Source organism: Chiroxiphia lanceolata, chromosome W, assembly GCF_009829145.1.
Source record: "Chiroxiphia lanceolata isolate bChiLan1 chromosome W, bChiLan1.pri, whole genome shotgun sequence".
Lineage (NCBI taxonomy): Eukaryota > Metazoa > Chordata > Aves > Passeriformes > Pipridae > Chiroxiphia > Chiroxiphia lanceolata.
In genome coordinates this window covers 4,407,501-4,420,144 of record NC_045670.1, presented here as the reverse complement: position 1 = coordinate 4,420,144, position 12,644 = coordinate 4,407,501, and the positions used below count along the sequence as shown (strand labels likewise).

Sequence of the window (12,644 nt, the reverse complement as noted above, 5' to 3'; positions counted from 1 at the left end):
GACCCCCAACCCGTGTGCCCCACACTCAGCTGGCAGAGAGAGAGCCAAGGGACAGGGCCATGGGCAGGGCAACGGTGAGGGACGAGTAGGGCCATTGCAGGGCCATGGTGAGGGCACAGTCTGTGGCAGCAGAGCTGCCCATGGCCGGGGGCAGCCAGGGGTGTTGGTACCAGCCACTGCTGGGGCTGAGCAGAGCACGAGGTCTCTTGCAGACCCCTGGAGCAGCCTCCCACTTGCCAACCCTGCCCTGGTGGGGTGACACTGTCCCCTCCCTACAGGACACTCCCCCCAAAATCTTCCGCGGGGCCTTTTGTGTATATTCCTGGTTGCTGATTGATGCTGGGGACCTGAGGGAGCCTCTGCAATCCCATCCATGGGGCACAATCTCCTCTGCAGAGCTTGACTCACTGCAGACTTTGCAGTGAGATCTGTGCTGGCAGCCTGAGTATGTCACGACCTCTCGTGCTCTCCCCAGGATATTTGGGACGAGTTCCCCCTTCCCAGGCACCCATGGGATGGGGGGGCGCTTGTTCTCTTGTTGTTGCTGTTGCTGCTCCGCCCCTGTCCCTGCCCTTCCTGCTGCTGTCGGGTGAGCGGAGCAGCCACGATGGGAAAGGGGCGAGAGAAGGGAAAAGAGCGGGTGGGACTCCCAAAGGGAGCACGAGGGGCTGGGGTTTGGGGGGGTCACCCCCAAAGGGAGCTGGAGGGAGCCGGGGTTTGGGCAGCCATTGGGAAAGGGGTGGGAGAGGGGGGGAAGGGGAAGGGGGAGAGCGGGAGCGGGGTTGCTTTGGGGGTGCCTTGGTGTCCCCATGCCTTGATCCCTGGAGAGCAGGGGAGGCTGGAGAGAGGGAGGAGCTGCGAGAACCCCGAGAACCTGGAGAGGGGGGTGTGGAGAAGGGGAAACCTGGACAGTGGGGATCCCTGGGTTCCCCGGGACAACAAAGTGGAGAACCTGGAGAGGGGGAACGTCTGGGAACGGGGCACCCCAAAGGTGAGAGTCACAGGAGAAGTGATCCTTGGGACCCCCAACACTCCCAGCATACCTAAGGGGGACTCCCAGCATCCCAGACAGGGGAGACCAGAGAGGGGAAACTCCTGTGAGAGTTTTTCTGGTTGAATCTTGATATTTCTTAGCTAAATCTCAAATTTTTGCAGTTTGTGAGGGGGTTCATCTCGCTATTTATGAGGGGTTTTTTGCATGAATCTGGGTAGTTTGGGTTTTTCTGGGCTGAATCTTTGTGTTTTGGAGGTTTTTATGGACACAGGATGCCTGGTGAGTTCTAGAGATGGACTTGGGCAGGAGGAACCCCCAAGCCAACGCGCTCAGCCCTTGTTTTCCCCCCCAAGGAGGATTTCTCCTTCCCAAAGCTTGGGCAGATGGAGGAGGAGACTGCAAGGAAGAGGAAGATGCCGTGGGCCCCCCAGGCAGGTGAGGAGGAAGTCAGTGCCCCTTTGGGCCAGTCTTGTGCTGCCTCTGGCAGCCGAGCATGGCCTCCGGCTGCAGGACAACCCCGCTGCCGCCGCCGTCCTGCCAGGGCTGGAGTTGGGGGGATGTCCTTGGCCTTCCCTCTGGGCCGGAGGCAAATCCCCTCCCTGTCCTTCTTGCTTCCTGCCCCAGGCCCCGAACTGAGGACGGAGAGCATGGAGGACAAATCCCCCTGGCAGAACCTGGTGGGAGAGGTTGTTTTGAAGGACTCCACAGCGCAGGAAGGCAGTGGGGAGGAAAAGGCCCAGAGATGCCCCCGCAGGAGGGGCTCCAAAGCCAGCCCAGGGTGCTCTGACGAGGAAAGACCCAGCCTGTGCCGGGAAGGCGGCCGGAACTTGAGCCAGAGCTCTGACCTGGTGGTCCCTGAGCAGCCTCCCAGCAGGGAGAAACCCTTCAGGTGCTTGGAATGTGGGAAGAACTTCAACCAGAGCTCCCACCTGATCAAACACCAGCGCATCCACACTGGGGGATGGCCCTTCATGTGTAATAGTTGTGGGAAGAGCTTCACTGACAGCTTCAGCCTGATGCAACACCAGCACATCCACAGCGGGGAACGACCCTACACCTGTGGGGAATGTGGGAAGAGCTTCAGCTACAACCCTAGACTCCACACCCACTATCTTATCCACACCGGGGAACGGCCCTATAAGTGCTTGGAATGTGGGAAGAGGTTTGAGACCAGCTCAAGCCTCCTCAGGCATGAGCAGACACACACCGATGAGAGGCCCTTCTGCTGCACCGACTGCGGGAAGGGCTTCAAGTACAACTCCCACCTTGTCACCCACCGGCACATCCACACTGGGGAGAGGCCCTACAAGTGTGGGCAGTGTGGGAAGAGCTTCACCTGGAGCTCTGCCTTGACCAGACACCAACAGACCCACCAGTAAGAGAAGCCCTACCAGTACCCCATCTGCGGGAAGAGCTTTGGCTGCTGCTTCCACCCTGAATGAACCCCCTGATGGTGAGGGAACCCCTGGAGTCCAGTGACTGTCAGTCCATCCCTTTTGACCTCAAAGGGCCAGTCCCTTTTCCCAGGGGCAGCTTCTTCCAACAGAACCCTTCTTGGGGGGGGGGGGTGGAGATTCCTGCCTTGGCTGGGGACCCCCCAATATCAGTCCTGGAGGTTGAGAGCAGAGATCTCCCCACCAGCGTTGGTCTGGGGGAGTTCCATCCATGTCTAATGAAGAATTATTGCTTTTGTGCCAGCTTGAGTAGAATTGCTTCAACAATTGCTTTAGTGTAGAGCACTGTCCTATCAGCTCTGGGCCCCTCAGTTCAGGAAGGATATTGAGGTGCTGGAGCAGGTCCAGAGAAGAGCAACGAGGCTGGTGAAGGGACTTGAGCACAAGTCCTATGAGGAGAGGTTGAGGGAGCTGGGGTTGTTTAGTCTGGAGAAGAGAAGGCTTAGAGGCGACCTCATCACTCTCTTCAACTACCTGAAGGGAGGTTATAGCCAGGTGGGGGTTGGTCTCTTCTCCCAGGCAACCAACAATAGGACAAGGGGACATGGGCTCAAGCTCTGCCAGGGGAGGTTTAGGTTAGATGTTAGGAAGAAATTCTTTACAGAGAGGGTTATCAGGCATTGGAACGGCCTACCCAGAGATGTGGTGGATTCACCATCCCTGGAGGTTTTTAAAAAGAGATTGGACGTGGCCCTTAGTGCCATGATATAGTAATTGGAGTTGGATCAGGGGTTGGACTTGATGATCTTGGAGGTCTTTTCCAACCCAATCTATTCTATGATTCTATGATTCTATGATTCTATGATCTTATCCTGTACTCCTGGTAGTTTTAATGTTTGTATTGTGCAGTAAATAATTCTGATGATCTTTTTTCTGACCATTTGTAACCTTAAATAAATTCATTTCTGTCCATAGATCTGTTTTGCCATCATTAAAATTTGGGGGATAAAAGTTCAGTCACGTCTCTGTAATTCCTCTAAACTGAAACTGTTGGCATAATGCAAGGCTGAGATTGGATCCAGCAGCCCCCAGTACCCCACAGTAAGTTGGGAGCTCAGGGGGACCACCCCCCTTTCCCAAAATCTGGTGCCCAAAGCCCCCCATGGGACTGTTGAACCCTCCAGACCATCCCCCCTTTTCCACCCTTTTCCCTGTTCCTCCCACTTTTCCACGGTCCCCTCAATCCCCAACCGTCCCTGGATCACTGGGGGTCGCAACCCTCATTTTCCCCACTCTCTCACCCCTTCCACATCACCCCTGCACTCACCAGCCCCCTCATGCTCAGTTTGGGGGTCCCACCCTCCCATTTCCCCACTCTTCTGACCTCTCCCACCCATTTCCCATCATCCCCCAAACCTCAGAGCCCCTCCTCCCTCCACTTTTTGGGACTCCCACTCCCCTCCTACTCAGTTTGGGGTCCCACAACCCCTTTATCCCCTCTGATCCCCTTTTTCCCACCGACCTTCCCCTTCCCACCCCCTGCTCACCCAAGAGCTCCTCGCCCGCAACCGGGGGGGCTCCCAGCACCACCAGTGCCCAGAGAAGTCCCCGCAAAAAAGGGGTTGGGTGGGGTCCTGAGTGGACTTTGAGTATGTTTGGGGGTCCTTGAGGGGCTGTGGGGAGGTTTTGGAGGGTTCCCAGCACCTTTTGGGGTGAACTGGGTGCTTTATTGAGGGGCAGGTGCCCTCCCAAAGCCTCCCCAGAGCAGGTTGAGATGGGGGAACAAAGGGAGGTCCCTGTTTCTGATCCATCCCAGGCCAGTTCTGCCCCCCCCAGACTCGACTCCAGCCCTCAGGATCCCCCCAAGCACCTCCCCCACTGCCCCCCAATAACCGGGACCGGGGAGAACTGGGAAGCTTTACTGGGATCACTGGGAGCAACCAGGTGGTGTCAGAATAAAAGCGGGGTCGGGGGCAACACACAACCCCCCCAAAATCCTCGCAGGGATGGGGGGGTCCAGGCTGGGCCCGAGACCCCAGGGAGGGGCTGCGACCACTACCGACTCAGGAGCTCTGTGGGGAAAGAAAAGGGGGTGACACCGGGGTGGGGGGTCCCCGGGGGGGCACAGATGCTCTGGGGGGACATACGACCCCCTGGGACCCCCCTCACCTTCTGGTGCAGGTAGAAACCGAACCCCAGCGCCAGGGAGGCGAAGCCCAAGAGGAAGCCCCCGGCCCCTCCTTAGGAACAATTCCTCAGGCTGATGAAGCCCAGCAGGGCCGGGGCCACCGACGGTGTCTGATCCCAGCAGGAAGCGGGGAGGGCCCAGTGGTGTCTAATAGAAATAAATCAAGGCAGATCTCTCTCTTTCTTTTACCCCCTGGGCAGTGACCATCAAGAGGCGTCCCTGCTTCACAGCAGAAGCTCCACACACTTCAACAAAGTCTGTGGAAGAATCTACTCTATGAAAGTTGGCCCTGGGCTTTTATGGTTATCCAGTGATGGATAACCAGTCACATATTCCCAGGGCAGTGAGCAGCTGATCTGTCAAACTCTGCTTCCAAAAGCAGGATGTGTGTTGGAAGGTTGGGGTACCAGGCTGAGTTTGGCACAATTCAACATTAAACCAACCCCTTGGCACCAGCAGTAACTCCCCACAGAGAGCTTGCACTGCTTGCATGCCCCCATCAGATTCTTTTCCAGGTAGAATATCCTGCTACAAGGGGTCTATTACCACCTGCCCCTAAAAGGAGGGGGTAACCCAGGTTCTTATTAACAAATCCCTTGGGGTGGATTAGAGTGAAACGACACTGAATAATTGGTGTTTGAAAATATATATATATGTGTAGAGTTTATTTTAGAACAGTTTTGTTTCAAGGGTAAACAGGTATGTTGCCATTTTGGGTGTTATCATCTATACCTCTCATCTATAGCAGTATGGCAGAAAGATAACCTTTAGGGAAAATGCATAAGGGAGAGAGAAAGGAAAGACAGGATAAGGGTAAGGGAGAGTAAGGGAAAGCAAAGATGAGAGTGGAAAGATGTATATAGTCACTGTCCACGGGGTCCAGCAATGGAACTTGGTAGTTGCAGCTTCCATGTCTGTCAGTTGAAGTGGTGGCCTTGGTCCATTGACGGTGGGGGTGGGAAGCCCCCACACTCCAAGAAGTTATGAGTTATGATATCCATGGACAGTGTCCCGGGCCATGCCACAAACCCCCAACATCTCCCGGGCCTGCGCAGAGTTCCCGTGAGGGGCCTGGTAAAAGGGTTTTTCCTGCCTTTCAAGATTGGCGGAGGGGGGCATGGACTTTGATGGACCATCAGAGATAAAATGCAAAAGTCCTGCAGAAGCCTGCAAGAGTCCCTTGGCAATCCTAGAATGCATAAATCATGAACTGTTTGTCTCTGACACCACCCCGTGATTTATGCATTCAATAATTTCTTTTGTTGTTCACTTCTTGAATTCACTTTGTGAATCTTCTTTGTGGGTGGTGCCTTTCATGTAGTGGACAGAAAGAGAGAAGAGTAAAGAAAAGGAAGAGAGAGCACAAATCTTTTCCCAATGCAATGCAATTCCCCCCAAAAACCAAACCTTATAGTAAAATGGTAAGCATATGGGACATAACAGGATCTCAATAGCTACAATCAAATTTCCTAACATTAACAAAGTTACAAACATCAGGATTTAATACTGACACAAATCTAATTTTCATTAGCCACTCTCTCCACCCCATGAGTAGTATTGTTCTATAATAATGTGTCTGTTAGAGGGACCAATGTGTCTTGAAATTGGACCTGAAATTACACATCAGTTCTTATGCAAATACATTGAGTTACCTGGGAGCTGGTACAAGGTTTTCTTATATTCTCTTCAGGTCACACTTTCTTTTCTTTTGTCTAGATTTAGTTTCATTTGTTAATATTTTGAGAAATTTAGCCAAATGTAAAATTTGATGCCTTCCGAGGCAGAGGGTCAATGCATATAATACATATTTGTATGACTCCAAATATGCATAAATTCTTGTACCAACTCCCAGGCTAAATTTGGTGGAGTTTCTTGATTCTCAATTGAGACAGAATTATACATATCTAAAAGCTTCTCCCAAGCCAACTTGTTTTTCAATAAAAAGACAAAATAAACTTAGCAAAAATTAAACTAGCAATACATAAAATGGCTTGTCTTAAACAATCTTACCAGTGAGTTGCTCATGATAAAAACACAAATAAGTCATCAATTATTAATAAGCTGATCATACAAGCAATTTTGGGAGTAGAGGAGACATACAATGTTTGTAGGAAACTTTTACATATTGCAAAACTACTGAGACAAAAATACATAGAGATGTGCATATCACAAAATTATTAAGATAAAAACACAAGCACATGCAAACAACCAGCGCTGCAAAGAACAGTACAAGTCTCCAGTCCTGTTGCTACTTCATTTTCTCATGGGATACTTGTAAACTGATAACAGAAGCAGTTTTGGGGGCAGTTATCTCTTCTGCCCATTGCAGCAATTGAAAGCTTTATCGGTCTCATGCAGTTTGATCTCATCTGCTGGCAGGTTCCTAAAAAAAGAGCAAATCTGACCCGCTACAGACCCATTATTAAAAAGAAGGAACTATCTATTTATCTGACTCCTTTTCTTATCTGGCATGATGCCACTAGGGCAACAATAATGGAGAAGTCTGGAACATGTTTTCTCCAAAAAGCAAATAAACCCAGAGCATGCTGGAACTCCTTTTTACTCCTCAGCATCTTTATTTGCTCTAGGGTGGCCAAGGTGTCAGAGGAATACACACTGCTACTTCTTCTGTGGGAATTTGAAGTCAATGTGTCAAACTCTGGAGTTTATTAATTGAGAGAGGGAAGCAGATATGTTTCTGAATGTTAGTTCTTTCTCTGTGTCCATTCAATCCCACACGCCTCAAGCCCTGCACTGACACAATATACTGGGAGTGTTTTAAGATGGCTTTTAATTGAGGCAAAGAGGAAGAAAAAAATTAGTTTGAATCTTGCACCAGAGCCAAAAAGACATGTGCCCCAATGTCATTGAAATGCATCTACTCTAAGAGGCTTATCCAAACTAATCATTCTGTCGTAGGGTATCTGTCGAAGGTCTTGGTCTGAGGGGGGAAGAAAGACACACACAAGACACACTAGGATGGTCAGACACTAGGATCAGCCAGAGAGATGTCTGCCTGCTCAGCGCAGCAGGTAGCTTTTTATTAAGTTCTCCAACTTCTACTTTCCCCCACACACAACACAAATATATTCCCACAAAAACACTGAGGAATGCCGCACCTGCACTCAACCACACAGCTCAAGGCTGTGTCCATGGGAACTATCTAATTAGCTCCACTGCTCCCATGGAAAACGGCCCAACACTTTATAACATTCCAAAACCCTCAAACTTCAGTTGTGGGGCTGTGACTTCACCCCACAATTCCCCCCTATTCTGTAGTTGAGCAACAAAGACTGCCTGTATCGTATCCTGCAGGACCCTTTGCAGGAACAACACTAAACAAGGCAGCATCAGCAACACAACTACAACCACCAACCTTCCAGATGTACAAGGCCCCCCTATTGACTGTGCAGGGATTCCTGGCTAGATTCTATCTCTACACAGAAGAAACACTCCCATAGGGAGTCAACAAGGTGCACTCACTGCTGGAGTACTCCAAGTTGGATTCTTACCGACACCAGAAGGAACTATTTTTATAGAAAGATGATTCAGGGAACACATCCCGTACCGTAGACTCACCACGTGCTCGTTCTATGTCTAACCTACACGATGATTAAAATACACACAGTCTTTTACAAACAGTGGCTCTAAAATAACTAACTTTTGAAGTGGAGTGTTAACAGACAACACATCATCCCAACTATCAACATGATCAAGACACCCGCGCACAGTATGACAGTCCCATTTCAGCAACATCCTGCACCAGGAGAGATGCTTCCGTGTCACCCAGAGGAACACCAATAAGACAGGTGTGAAATGGCTGCTCTGGATACGCCAGCGATGCACAAAAGGTCGTGTGGTTCAGTTCCTTCATTAGAGTCACCCAGACATTTCGACTATGCCATGGAGTGAACTTTGACAGGTCAGGAACTGCACTGACGACTTCCAGGACCAACAGCAGGACGTACATACCACGCAGGTATTCAGCGAGGACTATTATCTGTAGAGACAAACATATCCCTTTCCCCAAGTTATCAAGTCATGTGGATCAGACCATTGACCAGAGACAAGTTCTGCATCTGCATGCTGTGCTCTGTCCTCAGCTCTCACAGGGATCACAAGATTATCAGTTTGGAGGAGGTTTTTTGCCAAGCACAGCATATTTTTCCTGAAACTCTAAAAGAAGGTAAATAAAGACAATCGCCAGAGAAGGTCAAAAGGTTTGAGACATACAGAGCTTTGTCTAACCTAGAGACTGAGGGGGTTATCCCCTCATTCCCCCTTTCTGTTCTTGAAGCAATTACTTCAGGGCACCATACACTCTATCCACAATGATCTGTCCTGTAGAAGACTGTGAAATAGCCATTACATAAGTGACCCACCAGAAAGCAAAGAAAATTTGGACAGATTTACAGATATAAAACAACTTATTGTTCATCCACACTTGAGCGGGTGCTCCAGATGTAGCAAAAGCACAACGGAAGTGTTTAATGACATCATGGTTTTTTTGTCTAGTATGTGCATTAGCAACCACCACATGGGAAAACATGTCAGTGGACACATGGACATGCTTTAAATTACCAAATTCATTGACATGAGTGTCATCAGATTGCCACATCTGTAAGACCTTAAGGCCTCGAGGGTTAGTATCAAAATAGAAAGGAGTTTAGGCATTATGACAATCTGGACAAGAGTATAGGCATCATGACAGTCTGGACAAGAGGCAACAATTAAGCGCACAATAGAATGAGTCAAGCAAAGTCGACGTCTGAAAGCTTCTGCACCTTGATAAAAAAAAAACAAAACTAATGAGATAACACAGCTTGCTGGTGAATGTTAGGAACCCAGCTAAAGCAGCTTGCAATTCGTAGTTGTCTCCCAGGCACCATTCAAAGTAACGAGATTGTACAGGTACAACAATACGAGGTGGATTTCTTCCAGTACACTCTACACACCTTTTTCTAACCTTAATGATGATTTGAGCTATGAGCTCAAACAATCCAGGAGTACTTTTTGAGCCCAATAAGGCAAAAATAGCCACTCTAGGATGTGCAGTGAATCAGACCTATGGTCAAACCACTGTACCAATGCCCCAAAAGGAACACTGTGATCTGCAAAAATTAAACAAAATTAGACAATTTGACAATGATCAATTCGTGAAACAAATTTAGAATATAAAGCCTGCTCTACTTGCTGGATGGTTTGAACTGCTCTTTTAGTCAGTTCCCTTGGTTCCTGAGGACTGTCAGAATGTTTGAGTAGGTCAAATAGAGGTGCCAGCTGGGTGTTTGCCAATTCCAAATAGGACCTAATCCAATTCAAAGACCCTAATAGCTTTTGTACGTCAGTAAGAGTTTTGACATCAATATCCAATTGAACTGGCTGAGGAATAGCTGCTTTCCGTGTAATTTTGAACCTTAAATACTTCCAGGGTTCCTCTCACTGCACCTTCTCAGGAGCAACTACTAGACCAGAGGATTGTAGATTCTTTCTGGTTTCAGCTTCCAACACACCCAGCTGATCCTCAGTGGCCACAGCCAGCAGAAATATTACCTATGTAATGACAACAAAAGACAGTCAGAAAATTACAGGAGATAATGTTGGAATCATAAACCACCGACAAATTATAGGAATATTTTGATTTCCTGGGAGAGGGTTTTCTATATATATAACACTTGTAAGGTTCTGCACGATTAATAGATGGAACTGAAAATGCAAATTTTTCTCTATAACTAGGGTCTAACTGGATTGTGAAAAAACAACCTGTCAAATTAATAATAACAATGGGTTATTCAGCAGGAAGCATAGAAGGGGTCAATAAACCAATGCTGACATGGTAACCATGACCGCACCACCCGTCTGAGATCATGCAAAAGTCTTCATTTCACAGATTTTTTCTTTATCACAAAGACAGGGGTGATTAAAGGATTCTGAGATGGTTCAATGTGATCAGCATCAAGTTGCTCTTTAACAAGCTGTTGCAGGGCCAACAGCTTTTCTGTAGGTATGAGCCACTGCTGAAGTCACACAGGATCTGTATGTTCTAAAAGAAAACTCTGAGCAGTACCTCCCAGTCTCACAACCCAAACCCCTGGCATGACCACAGGTCAGGAGGCCGGCCAGGATGTCCGTGCAATGATAGTTACGTCAGGTCCCGAATGCAGAAGTTCATCTGCCTGGACAACTGACAGCAAGCTTCGAGTATCGTAGAGAGTACAGGTCAGCTGTGGACGTTGTGCAGAGATCAGCACTGACCAAAAGACTTGTGGTGCATCAGTAGAACCAACTTCTCCATCCCGATGCACACGAGACTCTGCTTGGGGAGCACAACTCAGAAAAGGTACAAGTTGAGCTATTCGTGTCCCTTCAGGAATTGTCACTGGAGGATAAGGTGTGGAGACCATAACACTAATCTGCCTCGTATAGTTAGCATCAATGACTGCAACAAGAGCAAAAAATCCCAAAATCCCACAATTGTGCTACTAGAAAGGCTGATTAACAAGGCACTTAACCCACGCTGCCTTCGTACAATGCTAAACATCCACCAGTCAGATTATGTGATCAATACGTCTGGTATAGAACAAGCAGCAGTCACAAGCATTGAAGACATTTTTCTAAGAACACAGCTGCCATAGGCAGGGCACGTCCCATGGATGAAGGACTAGCTGTTTTACGATGAATATTGCCACCAGCTGCCACATGAAAGGAATCCCAAAGAGAAAACACAAGGACTCCCTGAAACGACATCGCAACCCTGGCCACACTTATCAACATAACTGGTGTACTCTGGTCTCCAGTCAGGAAACCTGGAGACACACTGTCTATAACGCTGTTGATGCTTCTGAGAAAGGACGCAGGATGGCCCTGACAGTCTGCAGGACCCCCCCCGCAACAGGTTGATCAAGTAGGGCAGCAACATCGACAACCCTTGATTTAAACCCTGGAAAACACAGAAAAACTCAAACGACTCTGCCTCCTGCACAGCCCACACAGCTATAGCCCATGGGTAGCACGACACATGAAGAAAAAAACAATACCAGTGGAAGGGCTCCACCTGAGATTTAACCTCTATAAACCTCTGAAACAAGACTAAAATAGAACACCAAATTTTTGTAAGAATCTCTTAGTTAACTTCAGTCCTGACCAAATGGCTAGCCAGACAGGACTAGTCTTGAAATAACTAAAACCTCACCAGTTTTCATAAGAGTGGAATTACTCATGGTGGAAATTTGAAGAGTTCATATACCATCCAGAATAAGGACTCACTATGGTTCAACAGAATCATGTCACACATCTCTGTAAACTCTTGACACCGGCAGAAAGTATTTTTAATTTTACACAGTTACACATTGATGTAGCTTTTCTCTTTCACACAATCTTTTTCCAATCATACATAAGTGACCACCTCAGTCATTCATCATTCACACACACATCGTAACTTGTTACTGGCTGTGTAGTTCTCATCAGTTTCATAATCTGAAGGTCGTGAGTTCGATCCTCACACGGGGCACCATTGTCGTAGGGTATCTGTCGAAGGCCTTGGTCCGAGGGGGGAAGAAAGACACACACAAGACACACTAGGATGGTCAGACACTAGGATCAGCCAGAGAGATGTCTGCCTGCTCAGTGCAGCAGGCAGCTTTTTATTAAGTTCTCCAACTTCTACTTTCCCCCACACACAACACAAATATATTCCCACAAAAACACCGAGGAATGCCGCACCTGCACTCAGCCACACAACTCAACTCTATGTCCATGGGAACTATCTAATTAGCTCCACTGCTCCCATGGAAAACGGCCCAACACTTTATAACATTCCAAAACCCTCAAACTTCAGTTGTGGGGTTGTGACTTCACCCCACATCGTTCAAATTAGCTGTAAGAAGGTACATTCAAGAAAACTCCTTTGAGGAGGTTGGAACGGGACAAAGGATCCAGAAAAAAAAAAACCACCACCAAAAAAAGCTCAACCAAACACCCAACTTATTGTCTCTCTATATATTTTATAAAAAACGTGCCACTGTAGTAAAATCTGTAGAACCTACATTCTTACATTTATGAAGCTATC

At 48.2% G+C, this 12,644-nt stretch overlaps 1 pseudogene; it reads left to right on the top strand.

Moving 5' to 3' along the window:
• The first annotated feature begins 1,435 nt into the window (after positions 1-1,435).
• Positions 1,436-12,644, top strand: part of LOC116779970 — a 287,746-nt pseudogene continuing 276,537 nt past the window's right edge.